At 41.3% G+C, this 27971-nt stretch overlaps 1 protein-coding gene across 2 annotated transcripts in view; it reads right to left on the reverse strand.

Moving 5' to 3' along the window:
* Window positions 1-27971, reverse strand: part of PTPRM (protein tyrosine phosphatase receptor type M) — a 788021-nt gene that overhangs the window by 105282 nt on the left and 654768 nt on the right. The gene's annotated exons all lie outside the window — the stretch shown is intronic.

The raw sequence follows: 27971 nt of genomic DNA on the forward strand, positions 1-27971 counted from the left end.
CGATTGATTACTCAAGTATTTTATATTTTAAATATTTCATTCAGCTTTTTGTTTACTTTTAGGTAAATGCTGCAAACACACATGGGGCTGAAGAGTGATCCCACAATTCATCTGCACCGTCCGTTATATGGCCCATTAAAAATGCTGTGTGGTTCATTCCTATCCTACTTCAATATTTAACACAGAAAATGGAATATTTTTTCAATTTATGAATTATATTACCATTTTTCAATATTCTCCTAAGAGATATAAAAATATCATTTTTCTTCCCAATTGCTAAATGAAAGAAGGTTATTTTTGGTTAAAACTGTGAAAGTAGGTAAGCTAAGACTTTATAACTTCAAGGCTAAAATATTTTAATAAATTCTGCTAGAGTTTTCCCTTCATTTTTAATGGAGCTTAGATGCCCATTTATTTAAGGATTTGGCATTATTATACCCTGGGCCTTTAATCTTCATGTTATTAGACAGATATGTATTTTTTTCTGTTGAAGTTATAATGAAAATGTTCCTCTGCTGGGACTTTTATTTCCACATTAGTCCACAATCCATTCACCTTCTTGTGGCCAACTACATAAGAAGGTGGTGAGAAGAAGGATGGTACAAGAAGCTTGATTATAAATCTGATTTCTTGTCTTTGCCACAGCTACTCTTATACTTCTTGGCACCAACTGGGAATGGAGAGAAGAGGAGAAAGGAGACATACAGACACAGCAGATAAATGAGCACCGTTCTGAAATGCTTAAAGAGCCAGGAACCCTCATCCTCAAACAGCCCCCAGATGGTTTTCCAAATACTCGCTTTAGAAATGGAACTTTTTTTACCCCCCTAATCTCCATTTGCCCTATGGTGTTTGGCCATCAAAGTCATTTCCACCAATTACCAAAATTCAGGGATTGGTCTCTGGTTATTATTCCTTTTTTATGGGTCCAATTATGCCTTATTAGTTCAGCTGCTCTCCAGTGCTGCTGCAGGAGGGAGGACTCCCCAGCTCCCAGACCCTGCGGTGAGCCCTGCCCACCTGCACGTCACACACACCGGACCACGCACATCTACTGTCTCTGCACACGACTGCGGACTCCCTGAGCACAGGGACTGCGTGCCATCACTTTGTTCGCACAGAGCCCAGGCTTCACAGTAGGAATCGGTCATTAGTTGTTAAACGAATTAGCACCTTTGGTGTTTGGTAACAGTTTGCGTGGCTTTGATCTCAAAATAAAACCTTCCTTCTGTGGCTTAAGTGTGAGAGGGATTTGAGTACTTGGACAGCCTGTATATGCACAGTTTGCAGATTTCATTCTGCCACAGTGTGTGAAGTCCACACCTTTTTCATGACCGGCTGTGTAACTCTGCTGTTGCCGTACAGCTCAGCCCTCATCAGAGACTGGCTGGAAAGGAGCAGTCCCACCGGAACCAGCACCTCCACACAACAAAACAGCAGGAGAGCACACCGTTGTATAGTAACGCTAGAGTGGAAAAGCTAATACCGCTCTTGGCTCAACACGACAGTTAGAGTTTTAAACTGTACATCTCAAAGTAAGGCACCTTAGTCGTAATCACCATTACCACCTTATTAGAATAATGATTTTCACATTATATTCATCATTTAGAAAAAGCATGGGGGCAGACCAGGATCCCATAAACTACATACCTACAGCTATATTAATAGATACACACCATACATTGCTAAATGAAGGGTAAAACACTACACAGGACAAATACAAGTTAAAACTTTTTCACATTATTAATACATTAAGTAAATAGAAATACTAGCATTAAAGCACTAGTTAATTCCATCTAGAACAGGACCATTATTTCATCAAGGGATTTACTGAAATATGTAACTTCTATTCTGCTATACAATATGCATTTAAAAATAGCTTTAGGGATTTTAAAATTATACTCTTTTTCTGAATAATGTCTTTGTTATTCTATGAATGACTTTTATAGTTGAGTAATAACTATTATTTGACTTTCCTTATAACAATTTAATTCTACTTTGAGTTTGTCATGATGTAATTACCAATTGCATTTCCCTCAGTCTTTTCTATCCATTTAAAATTTTTCAAATTTGGCTTTTTGGTGGAAAGATGAAGAAGATCAGTGACTTCGAGGGGGGATCCTGACATCTCCAGCAGATCCACGGCCACTAGTCAACAGCATGTGTGTGTAGGGGTGGAGGGGTCAGTGATGAATTAGGAAGAGTCACTCGTTCAACGAGTAAAAGAAAATGCTCCTAAGTCACCTGAGGCAAAGCCACACGGGTCCCTCCCCACTCCTGACACCCAGGTGCTCCTCTGTGGAGGACAGCGCTCACATCACAGCTGTGTTTCTTTAGCATTTATGGTAATGATAGGACTTCGATTAGCCCTGGTTTTTAAAACATTATTTTAATTTGATTGCTTTCATTTACCTGATGATCAGGAAACAGACACAGATCAACAACGACAAGAAAAGCAAACTCCTTACATTCGGGTACTCCATGTAGTTCCTGACATGCTCTCATAAGGGTGGGGCCCGAGTGCTCACTCCCAGCACTAGCTATGGTGAGCATCAGTAGGCGCTGGTGGAATGAGCAAGTCCATCGAGCAACAAACCCTCACAAGTAGTGAGAGACAGAGATGCAGACAGACCACTACCAGTCAAAAATAGGCTGACTTGGGTCAGACCTCAACACCTCCTGACTCTTAGGCCACTGCTCTTGGACTAAGAGCACCTCCCCTGACAAGGACTTTGAAAAGAACAGTGCTAAACCTTCTTAAATACACATGGCTAACAATCTCTTTCCGCACCTTGACCACATATCTCCTTGTTTCTTTTCTTTTTTAAATTTTTAAAAAAGATTTGTTTATTTACTTTTAGAGAGAGAGGAAGTGTGGGAGAAAGAAAGGGAGAGAAACACTGATGTGAGAGATATATCAATCGGTTGCCCCTCACATGCCCCGAGGCCTCAACCCAGGCCTGTGCCCTGACTGGGAATGGAAGTGGTGACCTGTCGGTTTGCAGGCTGGCAGTCAGTCCGCTGAGCCATGTCAATAGGTAATTGTTTCTAAATGAAGCTTTACAACAAAAGAATATAAAAGATGTCAAGTAAACTTTGTTTAGCTGTTGATTACTTTTACAAAATAGGAAAATTTCTTATCTCCTACGATAACGTGATCATCGCAGGGAAGCAGCCAGCGGCAGGGGAGCCCACAGAAGAGGTCGTTCTTGCCATGCACCTCCCCAGCTTCCCGTCCAGGTGTCGTGTGAATCATTTAAGTGACAAATGTATTCTTTTTCTTAAACAAAAGCAAAACAACAAACAGAAAGAGCTGATCCAAGAAAAAGATCAGATGGCTGGTGCCGTCGTAGTCTCCCGCCCCCTATGGACACCGGGGCCGGACTTCCACTGTCTGGAATGGTCCTGCTGCTGTTACACAGCCTATCTCCCCAGAGACACGTGTGAGTGATCAAGACTACATGTCCTTGTTCTCGGCTTAGAAAATAGGTGATAAGCCTATGGGGAGCCCAGAAAGAGAAAAAGTGAACTTCTAGATTGAGTAACTTGACCTTTGTTTCCTTTTGATATGGAGATTTAAAAATTTTTTATTTTTAAGATGGACCCAGTTTTAAATGTTATTGATTTCTGTTAGCATATTGTGAAAATATCTGAGGAAATATTCACCTTAGACTTTAGATTCCTTCTTGTCCCTGAAATAGTAAAAAAGTTAACGGTGTATATTTCTAGTTAGAAGACAAAACTTTATCTGTACCTCTAAGACCACTAGGCACGTGGTGAAGCTGTGACGTGACATGTGGGTCTTTCGCATTATAAGTGCCTAGTTGCTTTCCTGGCTTGGGAATTCTGAGCAAGGATAACCAGGGCGGGAACGCAGGTCATCAGTGCTATAGAACACGGCTTCCTGACTGGTCCAGTGAGGCCTGGGCGGGTGTGGCACGCCAGAGCGGGCTGGGGTACATCCACTCTTTGTCCTCCTGGGAGACCGAAGAGACTGAGCATTCTCTAACTATCCTGTGACCCACCTCCTGTTTTTTTTCTTTTTTTGGCAGACCATAAGATAAACAGTCACTAATAAACCCACAAGCAAAATATGCCTGAAATAAAATTAGTTAATTTTGCTAAGCAATCATTCTACTATGTCCTATTTTACATCCTTTTTAGCTTTTAAATACTGTTTAATAAATTAAATAATCAACACACATTTAAACAATTTTATCCTGTGCATCTTTGGAAAAGAACAAAAGGTTCTCTAGCTATTCTTATTCTTTTCCTTTTTTTAATTGAATTTATTGGTTAATAAAAGTATATAGGTTTCAGGTGTACAATTCTATAATACCTCTTCTGTGTGTTGTACTGTGTGTTCACCACCCCGGTCACGTCCCCTTCTGTCACCGTTCACCCCCTTTACCATCTCCTGCCTCCCCCACTCCCCTTTCCCTCCATTAATGACTTTGCTGTTATCTATCTGTGACAAGTTTTTTTTTTTGCTTAATTCCTTCACATTTTTCACCCAGTCCCCCTACCCGCTTCCCTCTGATAGCTATGAGTCTACTTCTATTTTGTGAGTTTATTTTGTACATTAAATTCCACATAGAAGTGAGATCATAAGGTTTTGTTTTTTTCTACTTGGCTTATTTCACTTAGCATAAAACTCTCTAGGTCCATCCATGCTGTTGCAAAGAGTAAGATTTTCTTATTTTTTATGGCTGAGTAGTATCCCATTCTGTGCATGTACCACAGGTTTTTTTTTTTTTTTTAATTGTTATGCAATTACAGTTGTATGCCTTTTCTCCCCATCCCTCTACCCCACCCCAGGTGAACCCACCTCCCTCCCCCCTCTCCACCCTCCCCCTTGGTTTTGTCCATGTGTCCTTTATAGTAGTTCCTGTAATACCCTCTTCCCACTATCCCCGCCCCCACCCCCCACCCCCGCCCTGGCTATTGTTAGATTGTTCTTAACTTCAATGTCTCTGGTTATATTTTGTTTGCTTTTTTCTTCTATTGCTTATGTTCCAGTTAAAGGTGAGATCATATGGTACTTGTCCCTCATTTCCTGGCTTATTTCACTTAGCATAATGCTCTCCAGTTTCATCCATGCTGTTGCAAAGGGTATAAGCTCCTTCTTTCTCTCTGCTGCGTAGAATTCCATTGTGTAAATATACCATAGTTTTTGGATCCACTCGTTTGCTGATGGGCACTTCGGTTGCTTCCAGTACTTGGCTATTGTAAATTGTGCTGCTATGAACATTGGGGTGCACAAATTCTTTTGGATTGGTGTTTCAGTGTTCTTAGGGTATAATCCCAGCAGCGGAATTACTGGGTCAAAGGGCAGTTCCATTTTTAGTTTTCTGAGGAAATTCCATATTGTTTTCCACAGTGGCCTCACCAGTCTGCATTCCCACCAACAGTGCACAAGGGTTCCCTTTTCTCCACATCCTCTCCAACATTTGTTTGTGGATTTGTTTATGTTGGCCATTCTGACTGGTGTGAGATGATACCTCATTGTGGTTTTAATTTGCATCTCTCTGATGGCTAGTGATGCTGAGCATCTTTTCATATGTCTCTGGGCCCTCTGTATGTCTTCCTTGGAGAAGTGTCTGTTCAAGTCCTTTGCCCATTTTTTAATTGGGTTGTTTGTCTTCCTGGAGTGGAGTCGAGTGAGTTCTTTATATATTTTGGAGATCAGGCCCTTGTCTGAGGTATCGTTGGCAAATATGTTTTCCCATACTGTTGGTACTCTTTGTAATTTGGTGCTGTTTTCTTTAGCCATGCAGAAGCTTTTTATTTGTACCACAGGTTTTTTATCCATTCATCTACTGATGGTCACTTGGGCTGTTTAGCTGTTATCTTCAAGAAAACCTAAAGTTGTATATGTTCCTTTAAAACTATGGACATTGAATTTCTTAATGCTGTTTTTTTTTAAAAACATTTATCATCCAAGTATACATTTTTATTGATTTTTGAGAAAAAGAAACATCGAGAGGTTGCCTCTCATGTGAGCCCCCACTGGGGTTTGATCCTGCAACCTAGGTATGTGCCCTGGCCCCTCGCCAGGAATCAAACCCACAACCTTTAGGTGTATGGGATGATGCTTCAACCACCTAAGCCACCCAGCCAGGGAGAATTTATGAATGCATTAACAATTTTATTCAGAACCAATTTTCTTGGGAAATAAGTTAACCGCCACAGATTTTATGAAGTATCTAGAGAAGAGCCCATCCTATCACATTTGTTGGAAGTAAAGCCAAGCAGGTTTCGAGTCCTTCTAGTGCTGGGAAGGAGAGAACTCCCTTCCTGAAAGGAATCAGAACACCTAGTCCCGAGCATGTGCCAATGGCTGGCTTTTGGCCACTGGGGATACTCTGCTTGTTTGCTCCTTCCTATCCCCCATGCCCGAAACAAACTTTTATGTTCAAGTTTAAGAACAATCTCTAATTCCTTAATTTTTCAGTTTTTGCTTGACAAGAGTATGAGTAGGTTCACTAAAATCAAATTCAACCAATGCCCAGGGGTGGCTTTGGAAAACAGGCCCCCGAGAGAGAGCGATGTGACGAACAGAAGCATGGCTAACCTCACCATGCGGCAGCTGGTGGCTTCCCATCCTCGGGCCACACAGGGACAAGCCTGGGAGACAGACCGTGATGTCCCACACTCCCAGCACACTTTTTATAGCAGGGGTTTTAAACATAATATGCACATTTAGTCAATATTTAGTGTTTAAGGCATATTTTTAATATGCAGGTACAATTTAACACACCAACTCTGGACTTTTTATTATTAAAAAACACTTTATGTATTTTGGGGATTTGAGTTAATGGTCTCACTGTACCTTCTGCTAGAATTTTCATAAATATACTTATGTTTGATTCTACTTAAAACGTAATTAAAGTGTTTCCTCTCACTACCTGAGCTCATACATACTGAGAAAAGGCCGCAAACCTGGGAACAACTCTGAAAGAGTAATAAGTCTCCGAAACAATAAAAATGAAACCAGGCAAGCTCCAGTGAATACCAATGACTCCTCCACTTGAGGAAGCTGCACTCTCCGTGGGCACAGAGCAGAAGGAAAACGCACATCCTGCACACTGGCATTTTTTTCTGAATACGAAACATGTTTTTGTGATTCAATAACCTCCTTCCCCACCCCTCACACCACCGTCATTTTCCACAGCATATAATTATACACCTCAGTTCCCCACCTCAAGAGAACCTTACTCCAAAATGATGTAGTCTGTTAAAAATGCCACAGCTCCCAGATATTAAAAAAGGAGGAAAAAAATTCTATTCAACAGAAAAGCTGCCAGGAAGCAGAGGCTACAGGTCAAGCCTGCACATAACATACCGTATACTTTGAGGCAGTGCAGGGTCAAGTTTTTTCAGAAGCTTCAGAAATGGAATTTTTCCTCCCTTTCTCATAGGACTAAAACTGTGCACATAAAGTAACTGAAATCTTCATCCTAAAAGGAGGGAGATGAACTCACTGGGGCATGCAAAGCCTCTGAACTGTCTCTGTTTTGCTCATCATTCTCTTCTGGTTCTCTCAAGCGCTGCATTTTATTATGTCCACAGAAACTCCTTATTGCTATCGTACTAAACAACTGAGGACACCTAAAATGGCCTGATGGGCCACCGAGTGGAGTGCCAAAGAGCAGGTGGCCCCAGAAGCTCAGGCCCAGTGGCAGCAGTGGTCACCAGTCATTATCCAATGTCCTGGAAGGAGGCAGCCAGAGGCAGCTTGTGATGCTTACGGGCAAAAGTGGTGGGGACTGGGTGAAAACAAGACTCTAGGCACACCAAAAGTGTGCGGCTACAAAAATTAAAATCTAAATGCGAACATTCTGACATATTTATGTTTTTAAACCCTCACCTGAGGGTGTTTAGAGAGTAAGGGAGGGGGGAGGCAGGGAAGGCGGAGAGGAAGGAGGGAGGGAGGGATAAAGAGAGAGAGAGAGAGAGAGAGAGAGAGAAACATTGATTGGCTGCTTCCTGTGTGCACCTGACCAGGGCTTGAACCGGAAACCTAGGCACGCACCCTCCCTGGCTGGGAACCAAACCCACAGCCCTTTGGTGCACGGGATGACGCTCCAAGTAGCAGAGCCACCGGCCAGGGTGTGAACACCGCAATATTTTTAAAAGTTGCTGTCCATCTCAGCACTCCAAATGGCCACGTTTTATTACAACTTAATTCAACTCCAAATTGTGCAGAATTTTTGTGTTTTGCAGGATCCAGGCAGGTGATGACCCTGGCAGTAGTTGTCACATTGCCTTCCTTCACCTAGCATCTCTTTCTTTTTGATGACTGAACTGAGGTTTGCAGCCTAAAAAATTACCTGATATTTTCATGCCCAGAAACATTACACCCCCTGGATGTTTTGGCTAAGCTTTAGAACATGTGCTTTTATTCTATTGACTACTACTGAGAATGAATGACTTTTCACAGCAGTATCATATTCTTCCTATTGAGTCATCTATCAAGTCAGGCTTTTTATTCCTCTTACACAGATAAGGAAATTCGGGATCAAAGGCATAAAGGGGCTTGCCTGAGATCATGCCAGCCATAAGCAGAGGAGCTGAGACCCAGAACCAAGGCTGTCCAGCTCTGAAATTAGTGCCCCTCAAGCTTGGCCACAAAACTGGCCGACGACACATGGCTTTGTGTCCACTGTACTGCACTGTGCACATGTGGCATTCTGAAGTCACCCTTGCCATGGGTCATAGGCCATTGAGCATTTCTGGTTTCCAAGTTTTATAGAATAAGCCCGCTCAACTACTGTCTGCACAGTGGTTTCCCAGGGGATGTGAAGCCATGTGCACCCTGGAAGGACCCTCTGTCCACCGGCTTTTCTTTAAGTTTGCCCAATTTCAACCTCCCCTTCTTTCTGCAGTGATAAAAAAATATATCGCTGAAGCAATAAGCTCCCACTGATGATGTGGCATATCCCTTAAGTGGATCGAAGCAGACAACATCTGCGAACCACTGATCAAGGGGCCAGAGAGAAAGAAGCCCTCTTTCACTGAGTGACAGAGGGCAAGTGATGAGGATGGTCACTGAGGAGCACTGGCTGTTGCTGTGCTCTCCTTGGACAAGGCCAATATTCTGTTGAATTGTTGAGATGGATGCACAGCAAGGTGGCTTTAAGAAGAGGGCTATTTTGATGTACTTGGGGTGAGATCTGGTCAAGCAGAATAGCTGTTCAGGGACAGTCAACCCTTTCCTGGCCTGCATTCCTCTTCCCTTTGTTCCCCGAAGACAGCTTAATGATGAAGGGCCCCAGTTCCAGCACTGACCAGCCTCCTTGTGTTTCTGATGCCTTCTCCGGGCTGCACACCTGTCTGCCGACACGTGGTGAAGTTCCCACCCCCTGGTGCTGCAGAGGCAGCTGAGAGTTTTGGGGAGTCCCTGGTTCCCTGGCACTTGCCCCTGAAGGGTGATTTCAAGGGCCCATCATGAGAAGGATATTCCTCAGTTTGAAACTTGAAGGCTGCATTTGCAAACTCCTTCTTCTAGAAGGTCCTGATAGAGTCTCTGCTGCTTCCTCTGCAGTGAAGACTGGGGTAGTGAAGGGGCTGGGCTGCAGGGATTTACGGCCATGTTAATATTCATTATCTGAAACTTGGTCTAAGTTTACTTTTTGGGCGTGGACACTGCCTATCTCATGATCGTGGTGTGTGCCAAGAGATTAACCAATTGTGTAAAGATGTGGGAACTTGGACTTGCCCTTTAACCTCGCATTACCCTGACAACTACAAGAGGCCACAGTAATTGGATGGGGTGTCAAAATAGTGATGTCAATGAGCAGCTTGTCACAAATGGTGCCGAAAGAGAGCTGCTCTGTTTACAAGGCCGGTGAAAATATCTGATTCCATTTCTCTGCGGTTTCTGTAAATCACTCTGGGTTGAGTCCTACCTCCGGGATTGCCACCCACATTGAGAGAGAGCGATTTTCATTTCCCTTCAGATACAGATATTGCCAGGGTTTGAGATGTTAATACCACTCAAGGACTGTAATTTCCTCCACCTCTGCACCTGCTTTGAAAGAGTGATTTTTTTCAGGGAGCTTGTGTTAAATGTGCCCAGATCTTCAGAGATGAACAAGTCTCTCCTTGGCAAAAAGCTCCCCGAAAACCCCTAGAGAACAAATGGGTGTTTTTGCAGAAATGTAGCTGCTCCTTTCCTTCTGAGAACAGCCAGAAAAGTTGAGTTCCTATTTATCATTATCGCAGTAGCTTCCTACCTGGTTGCTTTACCTCCCTCCATTTTACAAACTTCTCCCAGAGTGAGCTTTTAAACATACACGTGGGTACCTGCCACTTTCCTATTTGAAAACCTAGCAAGTCTCCCTGCTGACAACACGGCTGTCACAAGGACTGGGGGACTCAACACGTGCAACACACCCAGAGCCCACACAGTAAGTGTTCATCAGGACCAGCAATTACTGTTCTTGTTCCAACACTGAAGCACGAGACTTTGATGACAGGAAATCCTATTGACTTGCTTGCCATTTCTGTTATTGTTTCCTTGACAATAGTCCTTTTCAATTTTTTCCTCTGTGGCTCTATATTTTCCCTCCACTGATTCTACACAGTATTTAGAAGTGGGGTTATTGTTGTTTTGTTCTTGCCCCTCTCTTAAAAAAATCAAACATTCTTTCCAAGGTATTTTTTGGAGCGCTGTGAGTTTCTAAATGTCCTCACCTCAGAAATCACAGCCCATCACATGTGACGGAAGATCCAAGGATACTTTTTTAGACATGACAGACTTAGAAATGAGTTAAGTGTAGCAGAAAAAGAGATTTGAATGAGAGATTTGTGACTCTCTTTTTGACATCGATTAATTTATAAAACCTATCAGCATAACTACCAAGCTTTTTCTACAGAATTAAGTCATGACAATTAAAGATAAAAATTTAGATGGAAGAAGTATTTTAGAGATTTGGAAATCAAGGTTAGGAATGCTTTTCAAACAGTTCAGTGAAGAGTAACTGCATCTCAATTTACGGTGTCAGAAAGTTCAGTTTCTACTCTTAAAAGCAAACATTTTTATTGAAAATTAGAACCAATGATGAAATTAAAGTCACAGCTGCTCTCCTTTATTGACTGATGTTTAGCCAAACATGTCTTCTGGAAGGTTTTGGACACCTTCACTTTAGAGCAGGGGTATCAAACTCATTTTCACCAGGGGCCACATCAGCCTCACTGTTGCCTTCAAAGGGCCGAATGTAATTTTAGGACTGTATAAATGTAACTGCCCCTTAACAGTTAAGCGAGAGTTCAGCAGTTCCACCAGGTAGAAACAAGGTGCCAGTCCAGATAAAACAAGGTGGAGGGCCCGATTCGGCCCGCAGGCCTGTGTTTGCCATCTGTGCGTTAGAGGTCCACAGGCTACTTCTTGTAGGAAAGTCTTAGCTGGTAGCCTCAGCCTATGGGCATGAGGAGGAGATTCTGAACATGGTCAAAACCATGAGCCTGCACCAGGCACAGAGCAGAAGCCCTGGCACGGTGGGAGTTTCTAAGAGTTGCCCATCACCCCTCCAGAGAGACAGAGCCACTCACAGCCTTCGTGCGGAGTCCTGAAAGAGCTAATTCACCTCCAAAACAGATCAAACGTTAATGGTTAAAATCATCTTACTACAGACCTTGGGGGGAAGGCCTTATTCATCAGATGTGCTCCCTATAAACTGTCATCGCCTTATTAAGATAGTTTGAGATTGGGAAGTTGCAAGTAGGTGGGGGAAAAGATGAAACAAGAATCCTGAAGGCAGGCGATAAAGACTAAGGCCTCAGCAGTCACACACAAGTTCTTCCCAATATTTGTGTACCAACTTCACCATTTTCCACATCCCATTACTGTTTCTTTCTAATTTATTTAAGGATTTAAATTTAACTACTGTATATTTAAATACATTTAATTAGAAGACATTTCATATCATTGTAGTAAATTGAAAGCCAAAACATTTACCACAGGTAATGACAATAGAAAAGGTAAATAAAAACCAAAATAAAACAATGGGCTGTACTGCTTGTCTATGTGCTGAGCCCGAGGCCTCTTCTGCTGGGTGAGAGAGCCAAACCAAGGCTCACTGATGAATGAAAAGACTGAAAGAACTAACTGGACAGGCAATCACTTTCTTGCCCATGTAATTCAGTGCTGTGTATTATTCCTTGGGAGTGAATCTCCTAAAAAAATCACTTTGTACATCATAGGTTGGTTACTTAGCACACGTGGGGAGAACTATGAATTCATCATCAGTCTTGGCTCACAACAAAGGGTATAGAAGTGGGAAGAAGAGCAGGGGGTTATTTAGGACCAGAAGACTTGGGTTTAAATCCCAGCTCTGACTGATTCCCACGTGTGTGGCCACTGGTCAGTTACTGAATTTGTTTTTTAATTTATTCAATAGAAACACTATAATAACTTAAGTTACTTAATGGAATTGCCTTCAGTATTAAAACCAATGAATGTCAGCAAAGAACATGTGAGGAACTTATACACATGAAGTGCCACCCAACTGGCATGTTACCAGTATGATGTACGGAACCTGTAGAACCTCCACGGGAGCGCACAAGTGATGGCGCAGGAATGCCTGTCCCCTCCCTGAGCGCCAGTCCTGCAGGGGAGGAGCGGAGCTTCTGGCCTCCTTTGTTCCGAGCATCTACCTATCTCGTGGGAGGTGCTCTATAAGTATTAGTGAATAAATTGATGACAATTATAAATCAGCAGATCCTTAAATCATAAATGTACTTGAATTTTTGAGGTCTGGTTCTTAAAAAGGGTTCTAAAATTATATGATTGTATGTAGTTTTTAAGTAAATTGCCGCCATGACTGAGAGAGTAGTAACAAAAAGGCACAATTTACATGGAGTGCACTGTACTCAGAATTGTAAAAATTTCTCTGATGTTCTATAGTATAATTTTTGTTTTTTACAATCACAATCTGAAGGTAAGGATAACAATTAGTTTAAGTGAACTAAGGTCATATGCTAAAAGGAAATGGCCAAAAGTTGTATTTAGAATCTGCTGATGCTTTAAAAAATGAAGAGATGGCCCTAATTCAAGGAATCAGATATTAGATTAAAACTGTGGGGGCACATGGTTCAATTTTTTATTTAGAATTATAAGGTTTGGGACTAAACTAAGATAAGATACTTCATGCTATTAGAAGCACTGCCTTAAACCATTTTAGACCAGGCAAGAGAGATGAAAGGAAACTTGCGGGTCAACTTTGAAATGCGAACAACAAAGGTCTAGCGCCCTTGGAGGACCTTTGCCGCCATCTCCATCATAAAACAGAATGAACTTTCACACAGTATCCTGAGACTGTTGGTTCAGCAAAGAAGATTCCTGAGCAAAGATTTGAATTTTTGCCAAGAAATGTAATAAGGAAAAAACTTTGACTCAAAAGATTTTGATTACCTAAGAATTATTGTTGTGAAATCACAATAAGCTATCAGTTCAGTAGTATTAATAAGAACAGATAATATTAATAGATGACATTATTAATAACACAAGATAAGTGCAGCATACTCACCTTTTCTAAATATTACTCTAAATACAGATTCCAAATAATATTCTAACTATACTAAATACAAATGCTAAATACTATTATACACTATTGTATATCTGATATTTATAACACCGGTTGCATTGATGTTGTAACAGACATGAACTTCTCCATTTTTTCTTTGTTATAGTTGTAACCTATGCTCATGGTAAGTGACTCCAGCACATTTAAAGCATAGGTTAAACCATATGATTATTATCATCGTATCATCATCATCACCACAATGAGTTAAGACATCATTATGTTGGTAACTAATACATTTGAAATAAATTTTGAATTATGCCAAAGAGTAACTAAAAAAACCTTTTTATTTGGAAACATCATAGGTTCACAAGAAGTGGCAAAGGCAGTGCAGAAGGGTCCCAAGTACTCCTCAGTGTCCCCCAATGGCTCCCAATGGTTACTACATAACTGTAGTGCAGTATCAAAACCAGGAAACAAAAATCGGTCCAATGTGTTTAAGCAGTTCTATGCTCTTCTGTGGGAGGGGGGTGGGTGTTTGCATTTCTCTGGCATAAAAGTTGGAGAGTGGGATTGCTGTGGTGTATGGTAAGTACACATTTAGTTTTTTTAAGAAACTGCCAAACTACTTTCCAGAGTGGCTCTACATTTTACCTTCTCACTAGGAGTTTATGAGCAACCCCGTGTCCCCACGTTCTCACCGGAGTTTACTGCCGTCCCTGTGTTTTATTTTAGATGCTCTAATATTTGTGCAGTGATATCTCATTTTGGTCTTAGTTTGCATTTTCTTAATGGTTAATCATGTCGTGTATCTTTTCATGTGTTTATTTTCCCTCCCTACACCCTATCCTCTTTGGTGAAGTGTCTTCCATGTCTTTGTCCACTTTCTAATTGAATTATATGTATTTTTACTGCTGTGTTTTAAGAGTTTTTATATTTTCTACATATAAGTCCTTTGTCAGATATGTGGGTTGCAAATATTTTTCCCAGTTTAGAGCTTGTTTTTTTATCCTCTTAACACAATATTTTACATTTTTAATCTGATGAAGTCCAATTTCTTGATTTTTTTTATGGATCATGCTCTTGGTGAGATGTCTAAAAAGTCTTCACTAAGTATTAGGTTCCCCCAAAGTAACTTTAACTTAAAACACTGCAGAGGTCTTTAATGTCTTATAGTTAAGTTAATAAATTGGAGAGTAATTATAATTAAGTAATCAACATTGAATCAGTGACTGCAGTGTTACTATCAGTATTTAAGCCATTAGGAGATATGTTCATAAACACATCTGTGGACCCCCATGAGACAGACTTTCCAAGATGACTCTTAGGTGTTCTTCCTCCCTTACTCCACTTTTACCTTGGAATGAGTTGGGAGATCATCCCAATTTCCAGGGTTACTGAATGTGTCGTGCATCCTTTATAGAAAGGATGGGGTTGCTGAAAAGACTGAGGCAAAAGAAGCTACTGACTCAGTTCATGGCTCATTCAAGCTCCCTAAACAACCTCAAGGGGTTCCAGCCTGGATGCTCTCTCCCTCACTCACCTCAGCCACACTGAAAGTGCTCAGCAGCATACGTGGCTAGTGGCCATGGTATTACACAGTGCAGACTTCTGTCCTTAGAGGGGGACCATGCTCATTGGATCTGACAGTCATGACAGTAGACCCTGCAACAAGCATCTTACTGTAGGCTGAGGAACAGAGAGCAGGAACAAAACAGTTCTAGAGGCAGACAGTGGAATGAGGGAAATCTTCGTGGATCTTCCAGGATGCACAAGAGCCCAGGGTTGTACTAATGAATGACTAGGAAAGGCTGAGTGAAAAAGGAGCAGGAGAAGCTAAGAAGTAAAATGGAGAGAATGAAACCATCGACGTTAAGGTAAGTTCAAGAAAAAAATCATAATGACAGTTTTCTTCTGTGACTTTCTATGTTTCATTGTTTGTGGGATGGCCCTTCCTTCCCTTGCCTTGCCTTGCCAATTGATCTAACTATTGTAACTCAGCTCAAACCTATTTCTTGCACACGTTTTCTTCTCCAGTTTCCAATGATCATTTTTTTTCCTTCAAAATTCTAGTGTAGGTATGTGTACGTGCCACTTACATTTTCTTTACAGATCGGATATGTAACATTTTATGTTATTTTTATCACAATTACACTATGTACACTTGAAGGGAGGCCCACGTTCCCGTGCTACACCCACGCAGTAGAGAGCTGAGTACAAAGCGGGTGGCTGCAGAAGCCTCGTTTCAGGAACTACCTTAACGAGACAAAGCCATTGAACACGACCCTCCTAGAACATGAACAGTAATGGCAGTTCTATGATGACGGGCATGTTCTGCATCTGCACTATCCGAACAATGGCCACGTGCCACACGTGGCTACTGAGCACTTGAAATGAGGCTAGGTTGATGAACTCAATTTTTCCAAACTTTATTTAAATTAAATTAATTTAGATTGAGATAGCCACATGTGGCTAGTAGCTGCCACACTGGACAGCTTAGGTTATGATTTACAGGGAACACACCCACAGGGCTGATGGGTGGGAGCTGCTGGAGGATTGCCTAGCCCAATGTCTCCGGGAAATCTTGGCTCAAATTGGAAGATCTCTCAGCCTTCTTAAACGAGAAATATTTTTTTCTCAGTGTTAGCGGCTGAGTTCTCTCCCCTAACAGGGTGGGTTCATTCTCCCAATCCCCACCCCCTGCCAAGGTCATATGTTGAAGCCTTAACCCCCAGCACCTCAGAATGTGGCCTGTGACTGTATGTGGAGACAGGGCTGTTGAAGGAGCAATTAAGTTAAATGAGATCATACGTGTTGGCCCTAATCCAACATGACTGGTTTCCTCATATGAGGAGAATTGCCCAAGGGGATGACCATATGTAGTGGCACAAAGCGGGTGGCCGTCTGCAAGCCAAGGAAAGAGTCCTCAGAGGAAACTTACCCTCTGGGAGAAAATCTGTTATTAAAGCCACCCAGTCTGTGGTATTTTGTCGTGGCAGTCCTAGCAAACTAATACATTTAGCACACACAGAGATGAACAGTTTCTGGTCACGAATGCACAACCAAACTGAAATGAAATTAAACTGAAGTGACTGATGCATAATCGGAGGCTAATACGCTAATTTAAAATGGGGATATTTTCTTTCCAAGTGTCTGCTATGCCCGCGGTGCAGTGTGCAGTGGCACTGGCAGAAAGCCAAGGCTGATGCTAGCTGGTGAACACTGGGTTGTAGTAAGCTAAGTGGAATGTTTTGTGGGAGTGAGTCACCTAAGTGTGGAAACAGAAAACCGGACTCTGGCAGATGCAGCTCTCCTGCAGGCTGACAGTCAGTGCTGGATGTACACACACACGATGTGCTCCTCTAAACACCTTTTCCACGTGAACACTCATAGCCTTCATTTCTTGAGGTGTTATTATCACTGAATTCTTAGTCCAGCCACAGTTCACACAAGCGGGGAGACGTTCTGTCTCAATACTGTAGTGCTGTGATGTGGTGATAAGAGACCCACTCGCAGAGGCAGACATCCCCACTGCCAAAGCCTTCAGGACACAGCATCGGATGAAAGAAAATGTGGTTCAACAGGGCTTACCGTGGCCATTAACGCACTCCTCAGGTAGGACTTATTTTGTAATGATTTAGTGTGGGCAACCCCGGCAGCCAGAATTAATTAAGAACTACACGGGGATGCTGAAGAGCCAGCAGCAATCTGCAGAGTCTTGGCAGTTAATTAAGGGTCAGAAAAGGGTCTTCTGCTCTCGCCAGCTCTGCCTGCTCTGCTGGGCCTCAGAGCTATGAAGTCTTACGCACATGCCGACTTCATGCCTTTTCCACTTCACATTCCTTGTGGTAGAAGACGACCTCCAGAGAGGTCATTATTGCATTGCCATCCTTCCCAAATGCTCATATTTAGATCATCCTTGACAGAAGAGAATATTTTCCAGGATACAAGACCTTTGAAAAAGGGGATTTCACAAGCATCCTAGAGTCTGTCTGTTTAGGCTTGCTTTTAATGCAAGTTGCAAAACCACTTTGCCTTTAAACCAGTTACGAAAACCACTTTGAAAAAAAAAAAGTAAAAGGTGCATGTTACCTACATGAATATGTATCTGGGTGGAAAACCAGGTCAAGAAAAAGAGTGAACATTTCAATGGGCAGGAGCGTTTCAGGCTATGCAACACGTGCAGAGTAAAGACATCGGCCACAATGATGAATCTACTTCTTCCCTCCTACCCCTCTCACATCTGAGGGTGATATTCAGAGTTCACAAGGATGCCATTTGGCATGCCCCCTTTCCTAATTTTAGCAGCTACATGCAATTTTGCACATACCCAAGGACTTCAAGGAAACTGATAGGCAATTACACTTCCACTGAAGTGTATAATGTGATCAGGTCTTACATTTATTTATTTTTTCATTTTGCCTCTGCTCTCACTTGACTACAGCAGCAATCCCTCAATCAGAAGTGAAGGCTGAGGTTTAATGACTTTATGTATAATTTAGTTTCTTACAATATGCCTCTTCACTTTCTATTTTGCATAAGCTTAGGAAGTATGTTAGTTTATCAGATCTACAAGGACACCAAAGATATATATTTCAGCTCTACCTTGTTATCCTACAACATCATTTTCTTAAAGTATATTTTAGTGATTATGCTATTACAGTTGTACCATTTTCTTCTCCTGTTTATCACCCGCTGCCCTGAACTGCCCCATCCCTCCAGCATTTCCACCCCCCTCCCTAGATCCCCGGTCCCACCCTTAGTTCATATCCATGGCTCATACATACAAGTTCTTTGGCTTCTCCATTTCCCATACTACTCTTAACCTCCCTCTGTCTATTTTGTACCTATGATTTATGCTTCTTATTCCCTGTACCTTTTACCCCCATTCTTCCCGCTCCCTCCTCACTGTAATCTCTATTTCTGTGATTCTGTTCCTATTCTAGTCGTTTGCTTAATTTGCTTTTGTTTTTTAGATTAAGTTGTTGATAGTTGTGAATTTGCTGTCATTTTACTGTCCGTAGTTTTGATCTTATTTTTCTTCGATAAGGTCCTTTGACAGTTCATATAATAAAGGCTTGGTGATGATAAACTCCTTTACCTTTACCTTATCTGGGATGCACTTTATCTGCCCTTCCATTCTAAATGATAGCTTTGCTGGATACAGTAATCTTGGATGTAGGTCTTTGCTTTTCATGACTTGGAATACTTCTTTCCAGCCCCTTCTTGCCTGTAAGGTTTCTTTTGAGAAATCAGCTGACAGTCTTATGGGAACTCCTTTGTAGGCAACTGTCTTCTTTTCTCTTGCTGCTTTTAAGTTCTCTCCTTATCTTTAATCTTGGGTACTGTAATTATGATGTGTCTTGGTGTGTTCCTCCTTGAATCAAACTTCTTTGGGACTCTCTGAGCTTCCTGGACTTCCTGGAAGTCTATTTCCTTTGCCAGAGTGGGGAGATTTTCCTTTATTATTTTTCCAAACAAGTTTTCAATTTCTTGCTGTACCTCTTCCCCTTCTGGCACCCCTAGATTCAGATGTTGGAATGTTTAAAGTTGTCCCAGAGGTTCCTAAGCCTCTCCTCATTTTTTTGAATTCTTCTTTCTTTATTCTGTTCTGGTTGAATGTTTTTTTCTTTGCTTTGTTCCAAATCATTGATTTGAGTCCCAGTTTCCTCCCCTTCTCTGTTGGTTCCCTGTGTGTTTTTCTTGATTTCACTTTGCATAGCCTTCACTTCTTCCTTTATTTTGCATCTGTACTCAATCACTTCTGTGAGCATCCGGATTACCAGTGTTTTAAACTTTGCATCTGATAGGTTGGCTCTCTCCTCATTGCTTAGCTCTTTTTTTGGAGTTTTGATCTGTTCTTTCATTTGGGCCACATTTGTTTGTCTCAGCACGCCTGTTATGTTGTAAGGGATGAAGCCTTAGGTATTCACCAGGGTGGGGCAACCCAGGTCACTCTGTTATGGTGCTGCATGTGGGGGAGGGGTCAGAGAGGGAACAATGCTGCTTGCTTGGCTCTCGCCCCATTTTCAGTCACTGCCCCCGCTACCCACAAGCAAATTGGGCCCTTCTGGTGCTGATTCCTGGGTGGGTGGGCTTATGTACATTCTAGGACCCCATGGGCCCTTCCAATGTACTTTCCTGTGAGACCAGCAGTTTCTTCCCCCTGCTGCAACTCCCACAGGTTTTCACAGCCAGAGGTTTTGAGGCTTTAGTTTCCCACATTGGAACCCTGGGTTGCATGGTCTGTCTCACTCCCCAGTTGTTCCTCCCAGTTTGTCTGTACTTGGGTGTGGGACTGCCTGGATTGGTGCCTTGCTGCACGTCCTGTACTGCCTGTACTGCCCATCTCTGCCCCTCTTACGGGTCTGGATGAATGTTTCTTCTTTAATTCCTTGGTTGTTGAACTTCTATACAGTTCAATTTTCTGGCAGTTCTGGTTGTTGTTTGTTTTTAAATTTGTTGTTGTCCTTCATTTGGTTGGGTGAGGAGGCAAAGCGTATCTACCTATGTGTCCATCTTGGCCAGTAGTGTCATCCTACAACTTCTTTCATTAGAACTATGCCCTCAAGTTAAATTAGGTGCTGCAAAATATTACAAAAGCTCAGACCAGGAGATAGCAGATGCTTTTGTGTTTTGCATTTCTTCCTAAATAAGTTTTTTTAGGAAACTTTGTCTGCTATACAAATAATATCTTCACAAAGACTACAGGCCTTTAGTTTTCATTAGATCCATTATATTCAATACATTGATTTAGGTAATTTCTTAGATTTTTTCATTGGCTATTTTTATGGGGTATTAGGCAAAAAAAAAATAAAAAGAAGTGACAAAGTAACAGTGTGTGCCACCCATTCAGAATACTAAAATAAAATATTATATATTAGGAAACCAAAATCCTACTGTGCAGACCTGCTCATGTGTTTCCATAATCTTCTTCTATCCTACTTTGCTCTTACTTACATGAAGTTACAGACACACTAAATATATTGGCTCTTCCATTTAAATCATCATTATCTGAAGTCTTTAATAGCACCTACTGTGCTAGTAACAGAATTTGAAAATGTGCTACTCTTCTAGTAGCACACCTATGTGTCCAGCTCACCATGCCTCACGGACACAGAGACATGCACACACAGACTCAAACACACAAAAAATAAGAGGCTTTTAAAAATCTTGATCATGTTAAGCTTTGCCTTTCTTCTGGAGGATTTTAATTAGTTGGATTCTGAAAGTTTGTATAACTGGGAGATTGACTTTTTGAAACATGTTTATTTCTACATATTGAATATTGACAAATAATTTGTATCTCTTTTCTACTGCTCCTTTACTTGATCACATGTACTGCACTTATTGTAAAAAAATATTACATGTTTTAAGTGCAATATGGCATACCATTGGTGCCAGCGCCAAAGGACTAATGCACTTTGCTCTCTCCACCTCCTTCCGCCAAGCCTCTCCAGTGTTCTCTGCAGCACCTCTGCACTTAAGACTGACTCGACACTTTGAAATAAAGTGACAACTGTACACACAAAACACATAAAACAAAGTTTATAAGATTAAAGTTCTTACATTAAAACCACATACTTATGTTATCCATAAACTTAATTTCCAACATTACCACCATTTCTCATTATTTTGGAAAATTGTGATCTATCATTTACAGTTAGAGGTTGTCAAGCTTTCTGGGTATCCGATATATATGGGATCCCTCTTCTGATCATCTCATCTTTTCCAGCCCTTCAGGTTTCATAGGGTCAAAGCACAGGGTAATGATGGGAAATATTCTCCTTCTTTCTTGTACTCAGAAGGTGGCATGGGCCCTGGAGTCAGATGTCCTGGGTTCCAAATGCAGCACCCTTCATAAGCTTTTTGACACGTGTAAGAGATTGAACTCTCTAAGCCTCAGTTCCCTCCTGTGCATAGTGGGGTGGGTGTGCTGAGCTTCAAATGAGATAACGCATGGAAGTGTTTTGCCCAGTGCCTGGCCCATGGCTGATGATCAACCTATTATTATTACCACCATGAAGAGGTCCACTATATGGTTCTACTAATTTTCAAAAACATGAAATTATAATAATTGGTTGTTGGATTTCAGTATCTCTGTCCTTTGCTAACATATCACAAGACATCCAATAAAGAGTTTCGTGCCCAAAATAGTCAACCACTATTCCTTCTAGGTGCTAAGTATAGTGCTGGACATTGTGGAGACTATAACAAAAAACAGAAGGCCTCTTTCTTAGAGGAGAAACAATCCAGTTGTAACACTCACGAATCAGAAAGCAAACAGTAAAGAGCAGCACACAGAGGCTAAATCATGCAACATGGACTCTCATGCACTATAAAGGTTTGGAGAAAGGAGAGATCAGTGAGGGCTGAATGAGTGAATGGGGGAAGGCTTCATGGAGATAGGACTTGACCTGGTCCTTGAAGAACCAACAAAGAAAACTGAAAAGGGAGAGGGAGACAGAAATGGGCTCCCAGCACAGGCAAGTGATGCCTGCCACAAAGACAAAGGTATGGAAATGAGGGGAGGGAAGGGAAGGAGGTGATTTGACCCAAGTGAAAAAATTTTATGACGAAAGAAGGGGCCATAAGGAGAGGTGAGATGGAGCTCACCAATGGAGGGGCTCATAACCACCCAGTGTTTTAGACACAGGGTTTGTTAACAGGGGAGTGAATAAGATTTAAATGGGACTCAAAAAAACAAAGCCCGGGGATGGTATAGTAACTGATTTGATCAGAGATGTTGGCATGATGTCTCTGGCAGTGATCCAGTAATAGAGAGACCAATTCTGTAACAAAGTGGAAAAAATCTATTTATATATTTACACATAGACATAGATATATACACACACTATCAATCTCACAACAGCCCTATGAGGCAGACATCAATCCCCTTTTCTAAAGGAGTTGGAGGTTCTCAGAGGTGCATCAGAAGGGGCATCTTCAGCCAACTGCACCCTTACATCAGGCAGCACGAGGACACGGGAGATACCTCTTTTTAAATGTGCATGCCTCACATTTCATAACCACCATAGCAAAGTTGACTGAATGAGAGACTTGGATGACAACGGGCCTGAACACAAGTAACAGGGGTCTTCTTTCAAATGTTTTGAGATTTTAAGACTTTCTGTCCACATTCGTTTCATCTAAACAACAGAACAATTCCTTCACTTATTTGCTTTTATATTTGTTTTTCTGTAAAGGTCTGAATATAAGAGAGTCTCTTGGAACCACTAAAGTTTTTACTTTTTCTTTATCAGCCTTCTCATAAATCAAATGGACATATTTGAAAGAGGATGCTTTGATTTTTATTATCCATTTAATCACAATTTTAAAATTTTGTACTAATTTTTTATGCAGTCACTTTCTGACAGCACCTACCAGTTGCAGGTTGCAGAGAAACATGTTTTCCACAATGACTACAGGCTGAAGAATAATCAGATATGTCCCCAAAATTAAGGGGAGATCCCATCAGGGATCCTTCAACTTGTGATGCTAGAATGGTGTCTGATGTTAATCAAAATCCCAGGATCCCAGGATCTCTTCCTTGATTAATTATGTACGCAAGCTCTTGGCAATGACATTGCAGGAATATTCCTGTGGACAAATAACTCTGATTCTTATTCACCTTTGCTCAAAATTTTCTTTCCTTAGAGGGTGCTCTGGCACTCACAGTGGTGGACAGGCTTGGTTCGTAAGGCTCAAAATTGTCCAACAATACTTCTAGAGACCTTGTGGGAAAGCGCATATAGGTCTAATTATTTAACAAATGCTTACAGGAATGGCATTCTGAAAAATGGTCTTCCCAGAGCAATGCTAGCACAGCTCAAGCACTGATTAAATTGTTTTGACATAATTGCCAGTTCACAAGAATCATGACAGCCACAACTCAAACATTTTGGAGGCAGAAGTACTGGAAAGAGTCATATGGGACAAGCACTGGAAAAGCAATTATGAATAGTCATTTACTTTATGGGAACACTGATGTCACCTATTGGCATTAAAAAAAAAAAGCATTAAAGTTATCTGACCAAAGCAGTAATCATGGCTGGAACTCAAACAAATAAATTAAAAATTTTATTTAGGGAAAAATAGATCAAATTCCATGTTCTGCAACCCACCCAATGCTCTTTAGAATGGGTTAGGGGTCAATAATATTAATGAGATCTGTGCCAAGCTATAAACAAAAAGTTGGACAAATTGGACATCAAGATCCTCAACAAAGCATAAACCACGAAGACTCCGTGACAGATTTACTCCCTACAGCAAAGCAGGGAGCAGCACAACAATGAGCAAAGCCAGCCAGCTGCATCTACCAGTGCTGCCCGGCACTCCGAGCACAGTGACATGGTTTCAAGCACACCGGGAGCTGCGGGACTAGACGGGAAACATTATAGGACTGCACGCTCACAGTCAAAATTAATGTTCAGAGGAATTTTGAAAGGGCAGAGGAAAATGGGCTAACTATATGGGGCTTCTCAGCAAAGTACTTTCCTGTAAGTTTTAAATTGGATATCCAGTTCCATTTCCTCTTTCTTTCTGTTCATCAGACTTACAGTACAAGTTGCACTGTTTCTAAATACAGGCAGCCTTGAACTACAAGTACACTTATCAAAGACCTATATATCAATGATTACTATTGTACCTGCTGATTCCCAACCACTGACACTGGAGATGATGTTTCCACTGGGGCAATCTTGTTTAAAAAATTAGAGTTTTCAGACAAAGAATCAAAGGCTCATCAGTGGAAGGAAGGGAAGAAGAAATGGGAGCTGTGATGAGAGATGTGTGGGCCTAGCTGAAGTCCAGGCTCTGGGGCAGTGACAAGAGGGTAGAAGATCAGTGATGAGCCTAGGCAAGCATGAAATAAGAGGGAAATGAGCACTAGAACATAGAATCCGATTTTTCAAAACCATTACAATTCATTGAGGAAAATCAAATTAGCAAGGGCTTCACACCAATGATCAAGACTAGAGGGATCCACTTAGTAAGGGCAATTAGACAGGAATGTCCATTCCATTTTATACGTATAACCTATGTGGAAATGCAAAAACGCAAAAACCTGGAGGGCAAAGACAGAGGTAAATGGTCTGCTATTGGATGAGAGAAACGCAATAACTGGCTACTGCAGAAAGCATCTCCAATAATGGAAGGATGGTGGCTGAGTGTGACAACCGTGATGAGTATCAAGAGCAAAGGGTAGCAGAGGTCCATGTCGCAGCCATTGGGACTATGTGACAACCAGGTAGAAAGCATGGTTTTAGGATATAAGAAACAGATGGAGACTTTGGTAGATTCCTAATTCCTCCTGGAGAAGAAAAAAAAAATAGAGGAGGTCTTAAGGACAGAAATCAAGTGCCCATCAATAAATGAATGGATCAAAAAACTGTGGTACATTCATACAATGGAATACTACACAGCAAAGAGAAAGAAGGAGCTCCTACCCTTTGGGACAGTATGGATGGAACTGGAGAGCACTATGCTAAGTGAAATAAGCCAGGCAGTGACGGACAAATACCATATGGTCTCACCTTTAACAGGAACATAATCAACAAAACAAACAAGCCAGCAAAATATAACCAGAGACATAGAAATTAAGAACAATCTGACAGTAACCATAGGGGAGGTGGGAGGGGATAATGTGGGGGGTGGGGGGAAGGGCTTTCAGGAACAACTGTAAAGGACACAGGGACAAAACCAAGGAGGGGTGGAATCAGGGGAGGGAGGTAGGGATGGCTGGGGTGGGGGTGTGTGGTGGGGGGTAAATGCAGACAACTGTACTTGAACAACAATAAAATAATTAAAAAAAATAAATCCTAGGGCCTACCACTGAGAGTCCTCAGTAAACATCTGCTGAATGCATGAATGATCAAATGAAAGAAATACTACCTTGTAGATGCTATAAATTCTAAGGAAATTTTGTTATAAGGGAATCCCTTATCATGAGATATTTAGAGAGGGAGAAAGATACTTATGCGAAGAAGGTTATGCAATTAAATTATTTCTAGATTTTAAAATATGTGTGCTTATATTTCTATATTGACTAGTAAAACAGAGTGTCTAATTTCCAAATTAGTAGAGGAAAAAATAGAATGAAACAAACAAAAATTCAATTAATTAAAAATAGGCAAGAAAAGGTGGGTTTGGGAAAGAAGCATAAGAAAAAGTGAAACAAGCAACTATAAAATAAGGTTACATAAATGAATTTAAATATACAAGCAAAAAAAATTAAAAATATACTAAGTAGCAGATTAGTGGAATTTAAAGGTAAAAGCTCTAAGACTTAACAAATATAATAAAATCCAGCTACATGCTTATTTACAAGAGACATAATTAAAATGAGAGATTGAAAACATATTTCAGGAAAATACTAATAATTAGAAGCAATCTGGCATAGATAAATTAAGATTAGACAAAATAAACTGTAAGGCAAAAATATTGCTAAAGCCAACGGTATCACTGCCAAATGATGAAATGTTCAATCCAGTTGGAAGAGTGACAGTCTAAACTTGTATCACCTTAACAGCTCAACTTCAAAGTATGTGACCTCTTTTAACCTATCTCTTTTGGTAACTGATAGACAGACAAAAAGCTAGTAAGTATACAGAAAATCTGAACAACAAATTTTTTAAAAGCTTGATATAAAGAATACATAGAACAGTTCACTTGACGTTGTTAAGAATATGTAAAGTATTTAAGAAAATTGGCCACATGTAACACTTTGAATAGTGTTTACAAATTTCAATGAATATTTTCTGATCACAATGCAATTAAGTTAGAAATCATTAATAAAAAGCCTACAAAAAATTTTCCTATGCACTGATAAACAAAACCAACACTCATGTACTCATGCACTCTAAACAATTTATGGGTCAAAGAAGAAATTATAGTGAAAATTTAAAAATAATAGTCAATGATAGTAGTGCTCAACTGTTAGAGACAACATTAATAGTTTTAAATAAATATTTATATTAAAAAAGATTAAAAATTAATGTGTTTAACACCCACTTAAGAATTAGAACAGAATAAACTCAAAGAAAGTAGAAAGAAATTAATAAAGAACAGAAATAGAAAAAAAATTTAAATGTAGTATGAAAGATAAACAGAGCCAAAAGTTATTTTGTTGAAACAACTAATAAAACCAACAAACTGCTGGCAAGAATATTCAAGAAAAAAGCAAGCAGGCACAGGTAAACAATATTAATGATGATAAAGGAAAAAATAACATGAGTACAAATTGAAAAGATAATTTGCTTCTAAATTAAAAAATTCCTATGACTAGAGGAGAACCAAGATGGCGGCATAGGTAGACACACTGCGCCTCCTTGCACAACCAGAACTGACGTAGAATCGAACGGCAAGGAAGTCCGACACCAAGGAAATACAAAATAAACATTCATCCAGACCAGTAGGAGGGGCGGAGACGGGCACCGGGGCAGAGAGGACTCGCGTGGCCGTGGCAGGACCGAGACTGGCAGAGTGTGGGATGAACGGCGTAGGCAGTCTGACCACTAGCAGACCCTGCGGCCCCACATTCGTGTACAGATAAACCAAGAGGGCTGGACTCAGAGTGGCGGAGAACGGGGCAGGCAGAGAAGCCGGTAGCACCCTGCGGCCCCACATTCGCACACAGATAAACCCAACAAACGGCGGGGAGCGAAGCAGACCACGCAACCCAGGGCTCCAGTGCAGGGAAATAAAGCCTCAGACCTCTGATTGAAAATGCCCGTGGGGGTTGGGGCAGCAACGGGAGAGACTCCCAGCCTCACAGGAGAGGTCGTTGGAGAGACCCACAGGGGCCTAGAGCGTGCACAAGCCCACCCACTCGGGAACCAGCACCAGAGGGGCCCAGTTTGATTGTGGGTGGCGGAGTGAAAGACTGAAATCCAGAGGTGAGTGAGGCGGGCGCCAGTGCTGCCTCTCGGCCCCTCCCCCACGTACAGCGTCACAGCGCAGCAACCAGCATTACTCCCGCTCCCGGTGAACACCTAAGGCTCCGCCCCTTAAAGTAACAGACACGCCAAGACAAAAAAAAAAAAAAAAAAAAAAAAAAAAAAAGCCCAAATGACAGAACACTTCAAAGCTCCAGAAAAAATACGACTAAGTGAGGAAGAGATAGCCAATCTATCGCATGCACAGTTCAAAACACTGGTTATCAAGATGCTCACAGACTTGGTTGAATCTGTTCAAAACCAGATGAAAAAATGAAGCATATGCTAAGAGAAACATAGGAAAATGTACAGGGAACCAATAGTGATGCTAAGGAAACTGGGACTCAAATCAATGGTGTGGACCAGAAAGAAGAAAGAAACATCCAACCAGAAAAGAATGAAGAAACAAGAATTCAGAAAAATGAGGAGAGGCTTAGGAACCTCCAGGACATCTTGAAACGTTCCAACATCCGAATTATAGGGTTGCCAGAAGGAGAAGAGGAAGATCAAG

Source organism: Desmodus rotundus, chromosome 10 (genome assembly GCF_022682495.2).
Source record: "Desmodus rotundus isolate HL8 chromosome 10, HLdesRot8A.1, whole genome shotgun sequence".
Lineage (NCBI taxonomy): Eukaryota > Metazoa > Chordata > Mammalia > Chiroptera > Phyllostomidae > Desmodus > Desmodus rotundus.